The sequence below is a fragment of the Salminus brasiliensis genome, chromosome 23 (genome assembly GCF_030463535.1).
Source record: "Salminus brasiliensis chromosome 23, fSalBra1.hap2, whole genome shotgun sequence".
Lineage (NCBI taxonomy): Eukaryota > Metazoa > Chordata > Actinopteri > Characiformes > Bryconidae > Salminus > Salminus brasiliensis.
Window position 1 is genome coordinate 26,326,321 of NC_132900.1, and position 23,779 is coordinate 26,350,099.

The 23,779-nt window shown below is 40.9% G+C and overlaps 1 protein-coding gene across 5 annotated transcripts in view; it reads right to left on the minus strand.

Annotated features, from left to right (window-relative positions):
- Window positions 1–12,758, minus strand: part of dlgap1a (discs, large (Drosophila) homolog-associated protein 1a) — a 195,791-nt gene extending 183,033 nt beyond the window's left edge. For 4 of the 5 annotated variants that reach the window (XR_011978310.1, XM_072669392.1, XM_072669389.1 and 1 more), the window contains exon 1: window positions 12,486–12,758. The gene's annotated coding sequence lies outside the window, so the exon portion shown is untranslated. The remainder of the gene's footprint in view (window positions 1–12,485) is intronic. The other variant, XM_072669394.1, reaches the window with a different exon arrangement.
- Between the last annotated feature and the right edge of the window lie 11,021 nt (window positions 12,759–23,779).

A 23,779-nucleotide genomic window follows, 5' to 3' on the forward strand; every position in this document is an offset into this window, starting at 1 on the left:
GAAAATGGGATGTTTTGTCATTAAAACATATAGGGATGGGTGGAGCCACACATCACACTGCAACCAGCCAGCAGAGGGTTTGTCTCTAGACTTGTGATTGCTCCACTTTTGCGAGATGTAGCACTGTCCATGCTTTTCTACAGTCACATTGGCCACAAACTATCAGACTAGTCCCGACTGTTATATCCTATATCATGCTGACAAGCTTGTGTTTCAGTCAAAAAAACTGTGGACCTATTTTTTGTAAATCTAAAAGTAAACTATCATGCTCAAATTACGGCTCTAGTACTCCACAGAAAGAAACACTCAGCTAACAGCATCATATCAGTCTGAGGGTGTGCAATTTACGTGTAATAATCGTGACAAATAATCATGATTATTATTTTGGCCAGCATTGTGCAGCACTACCCACCACCATCCCTGCAGTAAAGCAAGCGCACGAGCCAGTACCTATGGAAACAGGCCTGTATTCCCCCTACGCCAACGCTCTAATAAAGCCATAAAGTTGTCAGATGAGCCGTGTTATTTGATGTGTTCTGCAAAGCGGGGGGACCCAGCAGGGGGACGACGTTAATTCCTGACTGCACAGCTTTCTTTTTGCGGAAAATGAAAAAAATAATACAAATAAAATCCGCCATCGCTGGAAGCACACAGACCGTTTCTCTAATCAGAGCAGAGGCTGCTAAGGTCTGCGTCCATTTGGCAGCGGCCTGAAGTGGCTTGCTAATAGGCTTAGGCTGTGGATGCCAGCCTGTCCCTGCCTGACTGTCACTCTCCACCGCGACCCTGGCATCCGGGGATGGCCTGAGAAGCTACTTGGAAAAGACAGGTGAGGTGAGGCGCTATGCTAATGAATGCTGGCATAAACACCTGTGATTGGACAGCAATAAAAATAGCAGTGTGAGGAACATGGTGGAAAAACTGTTCCATCTTAGAGGAATAATTTAGCATGGTTCTAACTGTATGCCCAAAATCATCACACACTCACCTCAAACTGTGTTGAGTTGTTCAGTAATCTCTAATAGGCTTGTGTATGTGGTTTCTAACACTGTATGACTCACTGGTGGCTACAAATATAGACTAAAGTAACCAATAGTAGCATAGTTAAAGCACTGTCCTCTGTATTTTTGTCCATGCTCATAGATGACACACACAAAATCACACAAGCAAGTCCATTAGAGATAACTGAACACCTTGACCCGTTAGAACTGTTTGCTACATTGCTACAGGGCGCTCCCATGTCTGTGTTACCTTCTGGCTCTCTCTATTTCATTAGGCTGTAATAGTCAGATCTGCCGGAGTCGCTAGCCACACTCTGATAATGTTCTCATTCTCTGTACTCCATAAATCCAAACAGAGCTAATACCATCTCTTTTTTCCTTTTCCAGGTAAGTCCCTGACATTGATGAAAGACTGACTGCCGGGCTTTCCTGCTACCTGCTTCAGACCAGGTGCCCACTTTCCAGCTACTGCTACCTGCCTCAGACTAGTTGCCTACCATCCATTATCAACTATGTTGAAGTTTACATGGACTTCCTTGCTACTACTATTATTCTAACCAGCATTAATCAATATTACTTTGACTACTCTTCTCATCGCCTGAGCACAACAACACACTTCTGATAGTAAGGTGAGTAGTTTTGCCCGGAGGAGGAAGGGACCCCTATGTGAGTCTTGGTTCTTTCCAAGGTTTCTTCCTTGAGCTTTGAGGGAATCTATCCTTGCTTGCTCTGAGGGTTTTATGTTTTACGTGCTTAAAAAACTAAACAAGCAAACCTCAGACACCAAACCTGACTATGCTGACTAACTACAATTAGGACAATTAGGGATTTTCAGGCAAACTATTCATATCAACAACCCATCTGACCATGGCTAACAAACAGCCATGACTAACAAACAAACAAAACACTTTTATAATGTAGAGTTGGGCAATAAGATGATATTTTTTTATATAGTGATAACAATATGCTTTTTTAAGCATATCGAGGATACTCATCAATTGCAGGTTTCATTACTAACAGTGTGATTAGACTGGTTTAATTAGATGAAGTGCAGCAGATGTACGGGAGAAGATCTGAATAGCAGTTTATTAGAATCTGTAGCTACGGATGTTTTTAGTCTGTGATTACATCATGATAAAAATTATGCATTGTTTAAAAAGTATTTAAATATTGTGATATAGTGTTTTTACCATATTATCCAGCCTTAATGCAGATAGAATGACACTGTTCAAGCAAAGAGTCAAAGCAAACAGTTTGTAAAATTGTTTAGAGATATGAGATTCCGGTTTTAAGATAACCTCACGTGAATGAGGAGTTTTTTTTACTGAAGCATTGTGTACCATCTTTAGACTGCTTCATTCGCAGCCACAGGGAGGTGTGAAAACAGCTGGTAAGCTATAATACAGAGCAGAAGCAATTACATCAAGCCTGTGACTTGCTATCTATGGACACACTTCATCTGCCTACAGTCTCTGGAGACTTGTATGCACTGTAGCCCGAGTTACAGCCCGCCATAGACACAGCTTTTCACCAGCAATAGAGCTGCTGACCTATATCTGACCTGATAGTGGCTCTTGGGAGGCCCTGAGAGGGTTTAAGCTCAGAGGGCAGGTGTGTGAAAGGGAAGTGTGTGTGTGTTGTAAAACAGAGAAAAACAGGTTGAATATATAACTAATACATATGGGACATGTTTGTATTACATTTAAGTGCTGAAATACATTTATATTACAGACATATACTGTATATATACTGCATTATATTTTTATATATATATATATATATATATATATATATATATATATATATATTTTTTTTTTTTTTTTTTTTTTTTTTATAAGACCTAATTCCCTTGCATTTTATAATACAAGCCTGTGTGTGAGATGTGGAGAGCCCCTGTGTGGGGGGTCCTCAGCTAGGCACTGTTGGAGTGGTGTGGATGTCACTCAGGTGGGGGGGCACTTTTGATAAGAAGGTCTTTCAGCTCAGTGTTGATTTCACTGCAGTGTCACTTTGCAGCATTCGCTGATCAGTTCAAGTGTGGAGATTACGTTTTTGTAAGGTCACCAAAATCAAATTGTATACAGTTCAAATTCAAAATATAAAATAAGGTTATGAATATAAGTTTAGTTTGAAATTCAGCTAAAAAAATCATTTCAGCTCAAAATTCAATTTTACTTTAAACTTATTTTTATTTCCAAATTGAATTTCGGGTTCAGAATTTACTGTTAGTTTCGATTTAAACATTAGTTCAACTTAACTCAATTTATTTTCAATTTCAGTTTAAAATTCTACTTCATTTCAGAAATCAATTTTGTTCCAAATTTAATTTTAGGATAAAACTTCATTTTAAATAAAACAAAAAACAAATTCAGTTTCATTTAAAATTCAATTTTAGTTCAAAACTAAATCAAAACATCAAAACATTAAAGTTTAAAATTGAATTTCAGTTCAAAACTCAATTTTACTTCAAAACCAAATTTCAGTTTGTGTGTCAGTGTTAGTTCAAATTTTAATTTCCTTTAAACACTGCCTAGGTTTTAATATGGTCAATTAATGCTGACCAGACAAATAAAACACGCAGGTATATTTAAAAGCAAGTTTTTAAAATGTTTATAAAATATACCTGCATGTACAGGTTAGCAGGCGAGTGTGTACTGATGCATAGTTCAGGTACTCAGAGATTTAATACCTGCACTATTTGCGACAACGATTCACGGAAAGGTTAACCATGTACAAGCTCAACCGTCTCCTTGTACAGTCAGTCCTGACACGCAGAACCGTTGAGCTAACCGGGGTGAATCACAGTCTTTTATATGACGCAATGCCACCGTTATACCGAGAAAAGTGCTCTCTTTCCCCGTGAATCATCCTCCCACCTTGAAGAGCATAAATACCACCTGTTCCCAGCGCTAGCTCTGCAAAGACTTGGCCGAGACGCACAGATTGAGGAAGCTTCATTAGCATGCAAGCCCCTCCACCACCTCCAGATCCAGCTGCAGCTGCAGCAACCCCCACCCCCACAACCCCACTTACCCAATCCACCGGCTCAAAATATTAACACTGTTATTACACCGGAGGGTGAGCTTTCCAACGTAGCTTCAATGAGGTATTTCAGCTTATCTCCGATTCTGAACTAGGAGAGGGCTTTTGTTAATAGAGAATCAAACGCTGACTTTTACATTAATTACATCACAGTCTGGACGAAGTAGAGCTTTTCATTATGAGTGTATTAACACACAAGACATGGGACAATTCTCTCGCGGGTCTTCTTAAAAGTCCTGCTCTGGGACGACTTATAAAGGGACTTCTCAGCATGTGTGTAAGCGCTGAATTCATCATTTATAAAGCAATACTTGAGTACTTGTGAACAGTTCGGCACTCCTAACAAGACAAAAGCAGGTGTTTCGAAGGTTACTGACATTGTATAGGGGTCAAAATGTGGTTTGAGGATTCGTGTGCAGCTTCTTTGAGGAAGGCAGATGTTTGTATGCAGCCAGTGTTGCCAGATTGGGCAGTTTCCTGCTAAATAGGGTGGATTTTGCAACACTGACATCAGGGCCCTTTACCAGGATATGCAGAATCACTGTGCAATAAGTATCAAGACTTTCCTGTGCTCAAAACTGCTGGAGAGATCTTGCATGATCTTGGCAGAGGGTTCATAGTTCTGCAGTATACCCGTGCCTACAAAATTGCTTTTGTAATTTCTAACATTAATAAACATGCAAATAACATAATTTATCTGTTATATCTGTTATAAATATCCATTACTTAAATAATCATTTAAATTAAATCATATAAATTAATTTGTACATTTTTAAGATGTCAACAGTTCATCATTAGGCCATGGGGTCTTTTAGGGGTCTAAAAGTGATGACCATTTGTCCAAATGTTGAAAATCAAATGTACACCAATTTTCCACTTACCCAGAAGTTCTACTTTCACCATTTGGTTTCTTATGTTTTAAACTCTAGCTGAGAAACACTGGAAGTCAACAGTCACTAAATATTTCTTTAAACACATTTACAAATCTAGATGACTATATAGGGCACTATTGTAAGGAACAGAAATCCACAAGGTAGAGAATGATTTCACATAGACGGTTGCCAGATTGCTACAGCGGTTTCCAGCCAAAAGGTTTAGTGCGCTGTAAACTTTAGCATGAACGGCTGCTAGGCTGAATAGGCAGATTTACAGTATGTTAAATAGCTTATTTCATGACATGGGCTTTTTAAATCTCCACTGTCCAAAAACTTATTTTTTTCTATTTTCCTTTTTTGACATCATTCGAACACAGCTGCTGCCCTGGGCATTATGTAAACCGTCCATGATGAATGGGCCAATAAAAACGCTCCACAATGACTTGGAATGAAATCTTTTTACATTGACTTCCATTGAAAGTTAAGAGGGTTTTGGCCTTCTCCTGCACAGTCCCCGTTTTGGAGATACCAGTCTTTCATTTTGGACTGTACAATATGTAGCAATAAAAAAGCAACCTTGACGCCCCAGCGAGGACGCGTCCACCCTGCATGCGCGTCCTTAGCATGTAGTCGGAGCTTACGGAGCGTTTAATGCACTCTGATGAGGTCGTAAGACGGGATAGCGAGGAGCCTCTCCGCTCCGTGTGACGGTAATGTGCTATGAAAGTGTGTCAGCTCAGCTGAGTCATGTGAAAGGAGCTGATCAAATCGAAAGTCAGAGAGCATTAAAGTGATCGGTTTGACGCATTGCGCCGTCACACAAACACTCACGCGCGCTTGGCTCCGTCCTCCGCCATCCCACCTCTCACATCCTTCCATATTTCCATGACTAAATAGTTTTTAATGGATTTTCGGTGCAAGCTGTGAACTTCAAAGTAGCTTTAATAAAAAGGAGTGGGACTCTGAGACGGTGGAGCGAGTCGCGGCCGTGGGACGCTCGTTGCCCCGAGGCATATTATTTTAAACTGATTATTGTCTTTAATTGAGCTTTACGGAACACTTCCTAATAAGATTATTCCATCCCTATTTCCAAATAAAGCCACTCACAACCCATGCCCACTAGTCTGGTGCCGGGCAGGAACGTAGCTCAAAGCTCGCTGGCTCCTCACGCTCTCTGATGCAGGCCTCAAACCAAAGCTAGCTAAAGACAATGTAGTGGACCTGTGGTGGACATATCATAACACCAGTCCTATACACTGTCCATAAAAGAAAACTAAGCCCTAGAGGTCATTTTGAATGCATGTATTTTTGTGATGTCACCAAAAACAACATCGAATATATGGACAAAAGTATTGAGACACACCTCTTAATCACTGAATGCATGTGTTTTATTCAGTCCCCATTGCCACAAGGGTGTAAAATCAAGCACCTAGCCATGCAGCCTGTCTTTCCACACATTAGTAAAAGAATGGGTGGTTCTAAAGAGCTTGCTGAATTCCAGTGTGGTTCTGTAATAGGATGCCAGCTGGTGAACATTCTTCCCTACTAGGAAGCGATTAGAAACCACAGCAACTCAGCCACAGAGATGCCAGCATAAAAACTGGCAAGCCTCATGACATTGGTTTACACGACCTAGCAAGTCCATGCAAGCCTTACATCACCAAACACAAGGTCAAGTGTCGGATGGAGTGGTGTAACTCTGGTGGACTCTGCAGCAGTGGAAACTCTGGTCGGGTTTTGGCGTCTGCATTTAGAAAGCTACCTGCCTGAGCGCATTGTTCCATGTGTAAAGTTTGGTGGAGGAGGGATAATGCTATGGGCTTGTTTTTCAGAGGTTGATCTATAGGCCCACTTAGTTCCAATTGCATGCGTCCACCTTGTGGAAACAGTTTAGGGAAGGTCTGTTTCTGTTTCTATCTCTGAGCCCCAGTGCACAAAGCAAGGTCCACTAAAGGCCTGGTTGGGTGAGTCTGGTGTGGAAGAACCTGGCTGGCCTGCGCCCACACAGCCCTGTCCTCAACCCCATCAAACAGGCCCTCTCGTCCATCATCAGGGTCTGACCTCTCAAACGCTCTGCTCTGGATGAACGGGCAAATTGTCACACTTCAAAATCTTGTAGAAAGCCTTCCCAGAAGAGATGGAGCTGTTAGAGCTGCAAATGGGGACCACGTCCATATTAATGCCCTTGCATAAATCTGGAATGAAAGCTCCTGCATGCGTGATGTGTGGGTGTCCCAGTACTTCTGCCCATATAGTCTGTGTAGACAATTTATTGATACATCAAGGCCTTGGTCTGAGTTATCAGTATTGGTGTGGCTGGCCTATAAGGTGTTCGCCTCTTTTTACTATCAGCCAATTCCCAGCTGATTTGACTCATGACTCATGTTTAAATCATACGATTGTGAGGCTCAGGCTGACTTAATTATAACATCAAAAAAATCTACTGGGGTAGAGAAGAAACTAGAAAGCACCCTAGTGAAGCTTACCCCCCCCCCCCCCACACACACACACATTCTCTCTACCTCTTCCTCTCTTTACAACAAAGCATATGACCTGGAGCTATACGTCGGCACACTGTGATTCAGTTCAGTAGTTATAGAGCGAGTACGAGAATAGAGTACTTGACACAGCGGACTATCTCTGCTCTAATGAATCTGATTATGCATCCTGGCCTGGCAGCTTTCCCTCTCTCTCTCTCTCTATCTTACACACACACACACACACACACTCTCTCTCTCACACACTCTTTCTCTCTCTCTCTCTCTTACACACACACACACACACACACATACACACTCTCTCTCTCTCTCTCTCTATCTTACACACACACACACACACACACACACACACACTCTCTCTCACACACTCTTTCTCTCTCTCTCTCTCTCTTACACACACACACACACATACACTCTCTCTCTCTCTCTCTCTCTCTCTCTCTCTCTTACACACTCTCTCTCTCTCTCTCTCTCTTACACACACACACTCTCTCTCTCTCTCTCTCTCTCTTACACACACACACACTCTCTCTCTCTCTCTTACACACACACACACACTCTCTCTCTCTCTCTCTCTTACACACACACACACACAATCTCTCTCTCTCTCTCACTCTCTCTTACACACACTCTCTCTCTCTCTCACTCTCTCTTACACACTCTCTCTCTCTCTCTCTCTCTCTCACTCTCTCACACACACACACTCTCTCTCTCTCTCTCTCTCTCTCTCTCTCTCTCTCTCTCTCTTTCTCCGTCTCTCTTGCCTGTCATCTCTCCCTACACATCACTGAGCAGCTCTATATGAGGGCCACTTCACTGACGTTGTTTCAGCAATGTTTCCACTATAGCCAGCCTTAATCGCATCGCTGACCAGTGAGTCACCCCCCAGCCCCCCAACAAGTGTTTACTTCTATGAGATTTCAGGAAACACTGGAAACACAAATCTTCAAAAAGCTTCAGAGATGATTTTAAACCCACGCAAAGCTCAAAAATGCGGAGAAATTAACAATGAAGTGGCGTAAGACAATATGAACTAATAAAGTGATATTAATAAATGTATCGAAGTGTCGTGATATTATATTTAGCAATCCCGTATCGATTCTCAAAAGTACATGCCAAAATTGGTGGCCGATAGTGGTTTACTTTGTGTTGTGCTTAAAAACCCCTGATCACTAGATGGCAGTGTTGCAGTCTTCAGATCCCACTGTTCTGATTGGATTAAAGAGTCAACTTTTTTTAACTGGTATGCAAATGAAGGCCTGTGCTTTATAGTACGACAGTTTTCCTAAAATTTAAAACAAAAATTAAAAAGTTGAAAAAAAATGTATATCTCAATATATCTCAATATATTGAATCGTTACCCCCGTATTGTGATATGTATCTTATTGCCAGATTCTTGCCATTATTCTGCTCTACAATTAAGCACAGACACAATTCTATAACTATCTGTAACATCTGTACCCTTTAAGGTGGAACAGAAAATTCCTGCATTTTTTGGGATGCGCTGTATGTTGTAGGAAGGTCAATCAGTGAATCAGTAGAACCTAAGCTGAATGTTTCCTCAGGTTCAATGCTGAACAATTAAATCCACACTTGCGAAAGGGTTAACTTGATAGAACCCTAATAGAACCATGTACAGTCTTTTAAAGACTCCAGAGGAGTTTATCATGAAATGGTTACTGACATCCTGACATAGCCCTACTGTACATAACCCAATTGTCCAGATCATCAGGTGTCGTGATTCTCTGCCAGTCCTGATTCTCTGCCAGTCAAATTTACATTAATCTGCCGCATGATGGTTTACTTTACGCGACAGCGGTACAGCTAGCGAAGACTGCAACAAGCTCACAATTTGCGACATCTGCAAAGGCCAAAGTAAGCCATGGAGAAACAACTCCCAGAATATTTTGAGCGAAAAACTCACCATCACCCTGCTGAATATGCCCAATCTGAGGGTTAAAAGGGTTATAGACATCCTCCCTGACGCCTGACAGACTGTTTTATGATACTTTTTAATTATTTAGCTCTAAATTTATAAAACGCAATCATGGTTGAGGGATACAGGGATACATACAGGTTGCTATGAGGCAAAATAGTCCCCAAAGAATGTCTGTGATTTTTAGATTTTCAAATATTTTGCCATCATCAACTTTATATATGAAGCTCAGAAGACGTGTAGGTTCACTGGTGGGTTTGGATAGTGGGCTATTTTTGTGTTGTAGATTCATGGCGACACCTGGTGCCATTCACCACCACTGTAAAGACATCCGAATCAGTGAGCTTCTCTCCAACAATTGTGGGCCAGAATCTAATATTTTCCATATTCATATGAATACAAGATAAATAAATGCAGAAATTTTAGCATAGCAGCCAAGGGTTGCCCCCTCTGGAGTACAATAAATGTGTCACCAAATATCGGTTCAAAATATTGGCCAAATCTAAACATCGGTCAGATATGGTTAATTTTTTTAATGCAATTATCTGATGATACTGATATGATTCTCATATCATAATGCATCCCTTAAATTCCTTGGATGCTTTGTTAAAGCAGTTTTTTACTTTGCTCAACTCATCATGATGAGGCTTGAAAGTCAGAGAGAAGCCTAAGTCAACATTACACGGTGGGAAAATAAACAGTCAATAAAAAGATGCATCTGGGAGAGAAAAAGCAATTACAGCAATTCCGTATTCCAGTCCGATCAATATGGATGGTGGGGAGGGTGGGAAGGGGGAGGGGGTTCACCTCATAACACTGTGCAGACCCCCAGAGGACACATTTTGAGCCTGGGTTGTGAGCGTGAAAACAAGTCGTGGTGAGTAGTAAGGAGGAACGATGAAAACCTAGTTTTTAAATTGACTAGATTGGATAAAGTGGCAGGGGGAAGTCACCTTATAACACACTGCGGACCACCAGAGTGGATACAGATTGGATACATTCTGAAAAAGATTTTTGATAACTAATAAAAGGCAAGAGTGAAAAATGTCTGTGATCTCGGATTGGATGTACAGTGCTTTGTTCCTTAATTCTTGGAGAGAATAAGCAATATGGATTGGCAAAAATGGGGTCAGGGTTCACTTCATGTCTGATCTCGGATTGAAAATACAGTATTTTCTTGCTTGGTTTCAAAAGCGACTTGATTGAATGGGAGGGGGTGTCATTTCAAACTGCTGTGCAGACCCCCCCCCCCTCCTCCAGTGAAAAAAGGTTGCGATGACTAACAAGGAGGAAAAATAAAAAACAACAAAAGGTCTGATCTCCGACTGAACTTGCTGTATTTTCTTGTTTGCTTTCAAAATAAATGAATAAAAAGGGGGTCTCCTTATAGCACTATGCACTCAATACCCCCCACCTCTAGTGAGAAAACATTTTAAGATTAGTCCAGGTTGTGATTACTAATAAGCAAAAACAATGACAATAACAGTCAGATCTCGGATTGGATATACTGTATTTCTGTCTGCTTTCTTGCTTTTAAAAAATGACTGAAATTAACTGGGGGGGGGGTCACATAACACTGCAGGGGCCACCAATGAGGACAGATTTTGAGTGTGGTAACAAAGTGTTCTGACTAATACGGACAAAAAATGAAAGACAGCAAAAGTCTGATCTCAGATTGTATCAGATTTACTGTATGTTCTTGCTTGCTTTTAAAAGTGCTTGAATGGAGGGGTCGTCTCAAAACACTGCATGGACCCCCAGTGAGGGCTGAGAGTGTGAGTGTAGAAACGGGTTGTAATGACTATGCAACTGAACCTCCATTAAAAGTCTGATCTCAGATTGTATCAGATTTACTGTATGTTCTTGCTTGCTTTTAAAAGTGCTTGAATGGAGGAGTCGTCTCAAAACACTGCATGGACCCCCAGTGAGGGCTGAGAGTGTGAGTGTAGAAACGGGTTGTAATGACCATGCAACTGAACCTCCATTAAAAGTCTGATCTCAGATTGTATCAGATTTACTGTATGTTCTTGCTTGCTTTTAAAAGTGCTTGAATGGAGGGGTCGTCTCAAAACACTGCATGGACCCCCAGTGAGGGCTGAGCGTGTGGAAACGGGTTGCAATGACTATGCAATGACAAGAACAACTGAAAACCTCCATTAAAAGTCTGATCTCAGATTGGATTTACTGTATTTCACTGCTTCCTGATTAAAGTGACTGCTTTGAATTGCAGGGGGGTTCACCTTATAACACTGTGTGGACCCCCAGCGAGGACACAGGCTGTGATGTCTAATAACAAGGAAAACTGAAAACCTCCACTAAAGGTCTGATCTCGGATTGGACTTTTTTTTTTTTTTTTTTTTGCTTTTAAAAGTGACCGGATTGATGAATGGAGGGAGGGAGGGAAGAGGTCATCTTATAACACTGACCCCCAAGAGAGGACAGATTTTGAGCCTGGGTTGTGAGTGTGAAAACCTCCACCAAAAATCTGATCTCTAATTGGACTTACTGTACTTCTTGCTTGTCCGGTTCAAAGCCCATATCTTATTGAAGCTCCTCACACTGAATGCCTGGAAGGAAGAGAATGACAACAGACCAAGCAGCAAGTGCAGCAACTAGGAGCCGATCCGATCCCAGCTATTAGATCCACACTGAGGTCTACTGAGCATGAATGGAGCCACTATAAGCAGTGTTGCTCACGCAGTGATCACCATGCCTGTGAAGGCAGCACGCTGGACCCAGGAGCACATATGACACCAGCCTGAGGTCAATGCCTAGCTCCTATTGGGTTCTGCTGCGCAATGCAATGACCACTGAACCGATGGCTCAATACGCATCATTTGATCGCCGCGGAAATCGATGCCAGCACAGAAGTGCCCACGAACGGAGCATAATGGCTCGCGCGCCGATCTTTGTTCCCTTCATGAACAAAAGCGTAAAGCTCAACCGAGAAGCGCGAGCTAACTCCTCTAAAGCGTCTCAAAGCGTTTCGGGTGTCGCGCTTCACAACCCCCATGCACACACACGCGCGCGCAACGCGGACCCCCATGCACGGAGCTGTTCGCCTCGGCAATTGCGCGCAATTCGCCCCAAACGGCGATTTCAGCAGAGAACACCGGAGTGAACGCGTACTCACCTCGCGCGCTCCCTTAATCACAACTCATAATCCTCAAAGGCTGATGGCTCGTGCGCAGCGAGAGGAGAGACGTGTCGATGAATGGAGGAGGCTGGACGGTGGTATAAAAGCCGTGTGCTTCCCCCACTACACACTCACTCACACACACACACACACACACTCTCACTCTCTCTCTCTCTCTCTCTCTCTCTCTCTCTCTCTCTCTCTCTCTCTCTCTCTCACGCACACACACACACCTGCCTGCGTGCGGCTCTGCTGCTGCTGCAGCTAACAGAGCTGGGCTTCCGACGCTGCTGGAAAAGCTGGACTGGATCCCTCGCTGCTGGATCCCAACACGGAATGGACTGAAGTCTCTACACACAAAGAGGAGACCCAACAAACAGAAGTGTGAAAAAAGGGCATCGAACCTTTGAACTTTTGTTTGTGCCCAGATTATAAATGTAGTTTAGAAATGCTTTATTACAAAATAAATAGCTTAGATATCAAATATATTATATATTGCACCGCCAAAGATAAATCAATAAACGATGCACCAAAATCTTGATTTTTAATTTCCAAAAACAATATTTATTATTATCAAATTATTATTAACTTTAAACATCAAAATTTTGCTACTTTGGCCTTTTTCCAAACCCAGATGTTATCAATTAATGATCAATGAATAATATTTTTTATAATAATAACTATAATATTATATAGAGAGAGATAGGGAGAGAGAGAAAGGTGTGTGTGTATGTATATATATATATATATATATATATATATATATATATATATATATATATATCACTTATATCACATATATACCTCATCCCCAACCCAGACATTAAAATAAAATGCTAAGATAATAAAACATGATAAATTACTACAAATAATACCAATAATACAAATACTATCCGAACAATAAATAGCTTAGGTAATAAAATAAATATATAACTGCCAAAAATAAATAAATTAATTAAATAATGAATCTTTCATAATCTAAATAGATAGACAGAGAGAGAGAGAGAGAGAGATACATATTTTGCTACGTTGGCCTCACCCCCAACCCAGGCATTAAAATAAAATGCTTAGATAATAAAACATGATTAATTAATACAATAAAACATAATGTGTGTGTTTTTATAATAACCTTAAAAGATTATTATTTTACGTTCATGTCTATCCAACCTAGCAGCATATTTTTCAACAATACATTACTGTCCCCTACACTGCCGTCATTGCCGCAACAGCCTGTGATTTCTGTAAGCAATTCTTTAAAAAGGTAACACTTGTTTAGGCCGTAACCATGGAAACAAAGACTGACGGGGCAGCAGAAGAGTGACATGCTGATGTGTGAAAAAGTGAGTAATTCAGACATGCATTCCTCCTGATCATGGAGTCAATTTATTCAGAGTCGCAAGCATTTACACCGTTATGACAATATATATATATTTTTTTAAAGGTGAAATACAGTTCACCTTATTTATACATGTTTAAAGTGTATCTTATTCCAGCTGTTGGGTAGCTTTGAGAAATCCGTGACCTTGGGGTCTTTTTTTTGTGAAAAAGTGAAAATTGTGATTGCTAGGATTGCAACGGTGTGAGATTTTAATGATCTAATAAGCGTCTCAGAAAATATCACAGTTTTCATAATTCTTCCACTTCTTCTTATCTTATCATTATTTTTCTTTTTACTATACATTGACCCTTAATTTTTTATTTTTTTTTTTACAAATGCTTTATTATACTTAAAACATGAATATTAAAAAAAAAGTGATTAATTGAATTATATGTAAAATGTTTCAGTTTAGTTCAGTTTAATCTGCTGATTATTTTCTGAAAACTCTGCAAACAGTAAGAAACTGATGGGATTCTCTGTTTGATTGCTTTGTATTTCAGTACCAGTGTTAAGCAGATGTACATGGTATGACAATCATCAATTTCCATACCATGGTATACTTAACAATGGTATACCACTGCAACCCTAGTCATTACCACAACACATCATTACCAACACAAAACTGTCTGTAATGGTAATGACAGGTTTTCTAAATAGAACACATAGGTAGACACACATAAAACCTAAAACATAAAACACACACTTTTTATATGTTCAATTCAGAAATCTAAATCAAAATCTAATAAACATGATTGAGCACTGATCCAAGATATCATCAATCTACCCATACATGTTTGGGATCTGACATGCGCTTCTTTTTCAACAGGAGATGCTAGGCTAATGTTGCTAACAACCACTGGACTGTCACCGATCTCCTCGCTGTAAACACCTGCCCAAAAAATGTTTGCCTCTTAACTTGTCTCTCAAAGTGCACCCAGATCCTCTTTTGTTTAGCAAATCAATGTGGTTTAGAAAACAGTGTGACTTATTTAGTCTATAAACACACTGATACCACACACTCCGTTGCACAATTTGAAAGCTTGAATAGTTCTTTGTGCAAATTCATACTAGACTGAAAGCTCTTCAGAATTATTCTGGTTGGATTGTAAAAACTACAAGCACTGCAAATTCATACTGGATTAAATCACTCCACAACTGCTAATATCAGATTGTAAGTAGTACACACACTGCAAATTCATACTGGATTAAATCACTCCACAATTCTGACTGAGACACTGCAAAAAAACCAACCAAAAAAACCCCCACAACACTTATATTCATATGCATATTCATACCGGATTACAATGAACCCACAATTATTACAGTCAGATTGCATAAACTACATATGAATACATATTCATACTGGATTCAAATGAATCCACAATTTCTATTATCAGACTATACAATCTACACACACAGCAGATTCATACTGGATAAAAATTAATTCACCGTTATTGCTGGTAAAACTGTAAAAACTACATGCTGAAGATTCATACTGGATTAAAATGACTGCTTACTGAGACACTGCAAAAAAAAACTACACATTGAATATTTATACCATATTACAATTAACCCACAATTAGTACTGTAAGATTGCACGAACTACACACTACAAATTCATACTAGATCAAAGTAATCTGCAAATTCATACTGGATTAAAATAATTCACAGTTATTACTGTCAGACTGTAAAAACTACACACTGCAGATTTATACTGGACTGAAATGAATCCAGCAAGGTTACAATCAGACTGTAAAAACTATGTGCTGCAGATTCATTCTGGATTCAGATTAATCCACTTTTTACAATCAGACTGTAAAAACTATATGCTGCAGATTCATACTGGATTCAGATTAATCCACTTTTTACAATCAGACTGTAAAAACTATATGCTGCAGATTCATACTGGATTGAAATTAATTTAGTTATTACTGTCAGACTGTAAAATTTACAAACACTGCAAATTCATACTGGACTGAAATGAATCCAGCATTATTACAATCAGACTGTAAAAACTATGTGCTGCAGATTCATACTGGATATCAATTCACCATTAATACTGTCTGAATGTATAAAACTACACACAATGCAAGTTCAAACTGGGTTAAAATGAATCCACAATTACTAATATCAGACTATAAAATCTATACACACTGCAGATTCATACTGGAGCAAAATCCAGTATCCAGAATCCACAATTATTACTGTCAGACTGTAAAACCTATGTGCTGCAGATTCATACTGGATTACAGTTATTAGAGTGATTGTAAATAGAAAAAAAAGAGCACACACTGAAGATTCACCAGTGTTTCATTTTTACTAATCTTTAAATGACAGATTTAACACAGCTAAAACTAATCCAGCTCCAGTAAGGTTTAATAGTCTGCTCTGGGTTTGGAGGGGATAAGGAGTGCTTTTCTAGAAGCCCCTCTCAGAAGGAGAAGAGTGGGCCTCCGGGCTATAATTTTGCACAAATAAAAAATTTCCACAGTGTTGATGAAATGTCACTGCTGTGGATAATCTCATTCTTACATAAAGAAGCCACATTAGGCCACAGTGTGTAATCCATGCCGGGTTTTCGGCAATGCCAGGGAGAAAAACGTTACATATGGAGCATCTTCCTTTAACAGGAGAAAAAACAAAATGATGAATTAATCTTTTTCATCTACTGATTGATCATTCAGCCTATTGACTCACGCTTGTAATGGACAATTTCCTGTGCTGTTTGGACGGCCTACAGTCATTACCTTCTCGCGTTATTCTACAGGGAAGGCATTGTTGTGTATTTCTAGACTGTTAATCTCAGACTGAGAGAAATCTCCACTTCTGTAGCTCTTTACAGACGTACTTCACTCCAACTGTCAGTGTTTTCAAGCATAACGGACCTTGCATTGCCAGGCTTAAAGTATCAAATCACCAGGTAGATTCATATCCCACAGGCCTAACAAAAGTTACTGCATAAAGAAACACCATCTTTTCAAATGTATGCCAATTTTAACCAATCAACCATAACATTACATGCGTGATATTGGGTAGGCCCTCTTCATGCTGCCAGAACAGCTCTGACCTATAGCGAGACATGGACTCCACAAGATCTCTGAAGGTGCTCTGTAGTATCTGGGACCAAGACTTAATAGCAGATCCTTCAAAAAGTCCTTTAAATTTTACGGTGGTTCCTCCATGGGTCACATCAGTCAGAGTCTTGGACACTGGCCATGACCCTGTCACCTGTTCACCAGTGGTGCGTCTTTGGCAGGCACTTTTAATAGGTACTGACCACTGCATACCTGGAAGACCTAATGTTTTGGAGATACTCTGACCCAGTCATACTGACTGTCGTCACACTTTGGACCTTGGTGGTTCAGAAATTGCTTGCCCATTTTTCACAAACTGACTGTTCACTTGCTGCCTAATACACTATTTGGACAAAAGTATTGGGACACATGCTCATTCATTGTTCTTTTTTTAATGATAAATATCCTCCATCATCCTGCAGTTGTTGAAGTAACTGCCTATCTAACTAGATTTTGGAGCACTGCTGTGAGGATTTGATTGCATTCAGCGGCAAGTGCATTAGTAGAGTCGGGATGTTGGATGATCAACATACCTTATTCCCATACATCCAATTCCTAATTTGCAGCTTAAAGCTTTGGGGCTTTATACCCCTCTAGCCCAAGCCTAGCATTAAGCATGGTGCTCCAAAGGGTTCTGTTCTGTTGGCAGTACTTCTCTCAGCTGTGTGTGTGTGTGTGTATGTGTGTGAGTGTGTGTGTGTGTGTGCATTTGCATATCTGTGTCAGCGTTGGGTGCAACTTAAAGAAGCTGAATGTATTTATTCCCTTTGGTTTAGTTTAGTTGGTCGCCACTTTTCTTATTGGCTCCTCCCAGGTTGCCTTCCCCTATGTGGACACTTATACTCTACACGCTGCTGTACTTGCCTGGCTTTCATGTTGACGGCTTTCTATGCTGCTTACATGGCTTCATGCTGACTCAATGCATTTGTGAGAATGGTAACTGTTAATATGTTGGTTAAGTCTGACAGACGTCTTTAAATCTGGGCCTTAATCCTGGGTAGGAGTGACACTGGGAACAGTTGAGTAATTCGTTGGATAGATCCGGTTTTATGTACTTCCTTTATTCGGGGAAAAACTTTAATAAACTTAATAAAAATAGATTTACAGTATAATTCATTTTATGTGACATTTCAAGTGTGCTTATTTATAAGTATATATATTTGTATATTAAATACAATTAATTGCTTTACTAAAACTATACTTCACAGTAATGCATTCATAAAAAAAACATGCTATATTAATTCTTAGCCGCCATTGCCCTCCACTAGCCTCCAGAGCACAACTAGAAGCAGAAGCAGACACCAAAACAGGAATAGCTGATCATCTTCATTTGATGAAAACTGTGTTAGATCTCATTAGTTAGAAGCTGGATTTTTTGGACCAGATCTATCATCTTAACCCATACAGAAGACAGGTAGCGAAGTTCACTGGAGTCCTGATGTTTTCATCTCCAGGATCCGGCCCCTCCTCGCTGTGGGTGACTGCACACAGGCGGGAAGCTGCAGCTGGTTCTGTGCTGATTTTAATGAGGCCTGACAGCTCTGCGGGAACTTTCCGCAAACACTCGCTCACACACATATGCATCTCCTTACCTGGTGTCACTGTGGCCAAAGGAAATGACAACATGGTGACTGCATGCGTCATCTAGCAGCGGAGATGTTCCTTTACCTTAAGAACTCTGCATGCACTGGTGAAGGGTCATTCGGCACTGGCTGACCAGTTTATTAGGCAATTCTACCCTCTCTACCCATGGCAATTTTTATTATAAATATTGACCTGGGCAAAGAACCATTAAAGTACCCAAGCATGGTTCATTAAAGTGCTGTGGTTCCACTACTAAAGAACCCTTGAAGAACCCCTTTTTATGCAAACATTGCTGTGCTGAGAGTGGTCCGCCACCCAAACAGCATGTGGTTGATGTTTCTGATAAAATGGCCAGAAACACTACAGGTGTGGCCAAGAAACTGGAAACGCAGTGTGTACAGGAGCTGAAATTACAGTGGCTGGCGTATGCAGTACACATGCTGTCAGTACCTCACCTAAGGCAACACTGGGTATGGATATGTACACACTGTGAGACTTTGCAGAGCTGTCAGTCCTCAGTAAACCAGAACACAGCACTGGTGAAGGGTCATTCGGCACTGGCTGGCCAGTTTATTAGGCAATCCTACCCTCTACCCTTGGCAATTTTCATTATAAATATTGACCATATTGGCGCACTTTGTAGATATAGACCCATAAACAAGGGGGCTCGCCTCTTGTTCCATGCATTGGGGGTTATCACCCTTGAACAGCGTGTGGTTGAACACATGAATAGTTAGGGGCTTCTTTCACTGCAAAAACATTAGAAACCACCTGGGATACCATAGGAACCACCAAGCAACTCCACAGCAACAATCAGTGCAAGCACATGGTACAACTGGCTCGTGTCAAATTTGATATTGGCTCAGAATGCAAAAGCTCATCTTTTGGCTACACATCATTGATCCCAGCATCGAACCTCATGCGTTAAATGTCACGGCGTGACCTGCAGCCATGGAGAAAATGTGACAGGCAAAAGGAAACTGCAGGAAGCATGTGAGCTCGTAAGCTCGCAAAGACGCTTCCAGCTTTGTACAACACTCGTGAACTTCGATCTAAAATCTCCAGGCAAAAGCAGCTTTGAGCACTGCCCAAAGTGTGACCTAAGGATTTTAGATTCGGCCTACCAGAAAGTGACCCTAACCCTAGTCCCTCAACCAATTAGAAAACAGCTATATTTTAATGCCTTTTCTAACTTTCTAAATTCATAATTTTCTTATTTTAAGGACAAAACACTTAATTTCTCTTTATTTATATGTTCAAACAATGCATTGCTTTGAGCCACCAAGACCAACGATTAGGCACCCCAGGACTGGAGAATGCCAACCTGTGCTATCCCCAGATGGGCTACAGTGCCTAAGGCTAAAAACATCCAACGCTCTGCAAATGCATGGACCTGCTGCACAAACTCATTGTGCATTCTGCTTTTACAGTGGCAGTTAAACACTTAGAAACTCATCAAACTGGTCCGTCATGACCTGTGACTGGTAAAAAGCTTGGCTGTCGCTGTAGCGCCCCCTTGTGTTGCGTTATGAAATGCAAATTTGTGAACTACGCACGACACCCAGCCTGCATAACTCCCATTCGTACTTCCGTATGTTTCAGGCCTATTTGTACACCCGGTGGATCTGAAAGCGTTTGTAATATAGTGGCCAATATATGGCCACGGTGGGGCAAAACCCCAGGACAACATACTCCAACAAAATGAGGTTCTGAGGTATACTGGAAAGGATGCAAAGATCCCTTACATCAGGCACGGCATTTGACTGGTTCTTTGAGTGGTCACAGTTCTACGCAGAACTACTGCCGTTACCAAAGAACCCTTGAAAAGCTCGGTACACCAGCAAGGTGGAGCTACAATGAAAGGGGTTATTTCACTCATAGTGATTTTGGAAACCTTTTAGTGCTCTACAGAACATTTACAGAAGGTTTACCACCAATGAGAAGAACCCTTCAACCGGGCAAAGAACCATTAAAGTACCCAAACATGGTTAATTGAATTGCTGTGGTTCCACTACTAAAGAACCCTTGAAGAACCCCTTTTTATGCAAACATCGCTGTGCTCAGAGTGGTCCGCCACTCAAACAGCATATGGTGGGCCATTTCCATTGATGTTCAAGGTGGAGCAACAGATGAGCTACAGTCTGTAACTGTACACCTACAAAGGACACTTATGTGTTTGATGTTTCTGATAAAATGGCCAGAAACACTACAGGTGTGGCCAGTAAACTGGAAACGCAGTGTGTACAGGAGCTGGAATTACAGTGGCTGGCATACGCAGTACACATGCTGTCAGTACCTCACCTAAGGCAACACCGGGTATGGATACATACACACTGTGAGGGTTTGCAGAGCTGTCAGTCCTCATTAAACCAGAACACAGCAAGCTGCAAGCCTTCTGCCTGCATCCTACTGTACACTGTACATGTGCCTTAGCCCGTGCATTTAAAGTGAGCATGAAATATTAATATTAGGACATTAGAAAACACTCAAGCATGCCGCATATAGGAAGGCCTGGCTCTCTCTGTCTCAGCCTCTTCAGGCCAAGCATACTGTAACAGTGTTTAACAGACGTTAAACTGATGGTTCAGCCAAAAAGTCTCATTTGCCTAATCCTCCATCCCTCCCTTATCACTGATGCTGTCAGTCAGCCATTAGGTATTTAAAGCTTGCTTTGCGCCGAATCTATGAGGCTAATGTGGCTAAAAAGCACAGGAACTTCCAAAGAGCACCGTGCTCCATCTCTAACGTACTGGAATGTGTGGTTTCTGACACTGTTTGACACTGTATGTAGCTAGGATTGCTGCTACTGGTTCTAGCAGTGCTAATGTACCATGACAGTGTCAGAAAGCCTATGAGCAAGTCTATTAGAGATTACTTAACACCTCCACAAGGAGTGTGTAAAGATGTAGGCCTGCAGTTAGCATCACTGCAGAGCAGTGGCATTTAATGAAAATTCAATAAGGCCCATTTAGAGAAAATTTCCTCGAGCCAAGGTCCGGAAGTAGGGATGTCCCGATTAGTAGATTTTTTAGCCCACGTTCGATCTGATTCGAGTACCCTGACTGCTGGCCGATACCCATCGGATTTTCGCGTTTCTATAAATAATACGGCCCCAGAACTTAACTGTTAACCAGTACAATCACTGTATTTTTAGTTAAAAAATGTTACTCATTGATTTGGTTTGGTAACATTTTTTTTAATGACTGATTTTTAAAAATGTTTATATTATTATAATCCAGCCTGCATTACCTACCTGACCAATCAGCTTCCAGTTCCTTTTAAAACACTGCCGTTGAATCACTCTGTGTGCCGGCGTAGCTTGCTTTTTCCCCCATTAAACAGCAAGAACACCAGAAAATAGACAAACATTTTAGGGAAGAGTGACTGAAGTCACCCTTTTCTGACATATTAACTGACAAAAGCTTTTAACTGCTGTTCTGTGTGCTGTCAACAAGGCTCTGAGCTAAGCCAAGCTACATTCTAAGCTGAAGTCACCTTGCTGTCTGCCACTCTAATTCCAAAACTACCCAAAGCAGAGTTCATTTATGACCTTACTTCAGTGAGCAAACTGAAAAAAGAGCCTTATTTTAACCGATAAATGCGGCAACGTTACCAGTAAGCAGCCAAAACAAGGCTTCTAATTCTAACTCCCCATTCCACCTTAAATAGTGCAGCAGCTATTGTGTACATTCTTACAGCAGTAGCTTACTTAATGTAACTGCTGCATCATTTAAGGTGGAATGGAAAGTTTGAGGAAGAGGACAACTCCAGCCTTGTTTTTCAGTTCAAACAAAGCTCTTTTTTTTTGCTTTGTCCACCCAAATAAGTTCACAAATGAACAATGTTCAGGGGACATTTCTCACTGCAGCAGGTGACAGCTGAAATCTTGTCTGTTAATGTCGCCCAGAGGACGCCAGAAGGAGGGTAAGTGGACTGAGCTTTAAGAGCTGATTCCTGATCCATTGAAAAAATGCCTGGATTGGCCCCAGTCCTGAGTCATTGGATCGGATTTCATCGAACATTTCATGTAGTCAACAGCTGAATATCAAATCAAATAACAAGTTTAATTACAATTAAGTATATTTCAGCAATATTTATTGTCAATTTTAACTCTAACTGAACTGGACGAATTATAAATAATTGAACAAAATGCTTCTGAAAATAAATGTGCATGGCGCTAGCAATGTTCCCTACTCCTCGTGTACATAGCACATGAAAAGCCAGCCACCTCTTTTCACTCTCTGTTCGAACTGCCACTGATGCCGGGTCCCCAGATCCTCCACACCTGCTAACAGATGCCCGTGCTGGCCAACATTGCTTAATAACGGGGAAAGCATGTGAAGTATTTACTATAAGCATGTGTACTGTATGTGAGTCGCAACACTCAACATAATGCAAAAATCTGATTGGCTGAGTAGCGTCACGTGGCATTCACACACATGTAATTGAGGGGATGCTAAGTTACGCTGCTTACAATAAACAAACACTCCGTCAAAATTATAAAAAAAGGTTTTAATAGTTTATCAGTTTATAGGTCCAGGTCCAGGTGAGACAGTGGCTGGGTCCGAACCCAGACCACGGCCTGCCTGTTAGTGAGAGTGTGGGTAGAGTTGTCATTAATCTTTCTTATTTGGACTTATTTGCTTATCATTCCCGCAGAAACCTTGTATGTCAGGCAGTTGTTTACAATGTCTTTACACAGTGTCAGTTATTGTGATCATGATAAATGGACCAATAGAAATGCTCCTGGAATAGATTACTTTTACATCGATCTCCATTGAAAGTTAAGAAGTTAAGAAGTTTTCCTTCTCCTGTGATTTTACCTTTTTAGAGATACAATATTAATAGCCGAAACAGCTCTGACTCATCAAGGCATGGGCTTGCCACCAGACGTCTGAAGGTGTCCTGTGGAATCTGGCACAAGCCATTGGCAGCAGATCCTGGAAGTCCTGGAAGTTGTGAGGCAGGTGGGGCCTCCATGAGCATCAATGAGCCTTGGGCGACCATGACCCTCAACATCACCGGTTCACCAGTTGTCCTTTCTTAGAGCACTTTTTGGTTTGACCACTTCAAACCGGGAACAAACCACAAGACCTGCCTGACCCTCAGATTCTCATGCTTCCCCATTTTCATTCTTGCAACATATCAACTTCAAGAACTTACTGTTCAGCTGCTGCCTAATATGTAGATCCCACCACTTGACAGGGGTCATTGTAACCAGAAAATCAATGCTATTCACTTCAGTTACTGTTCAG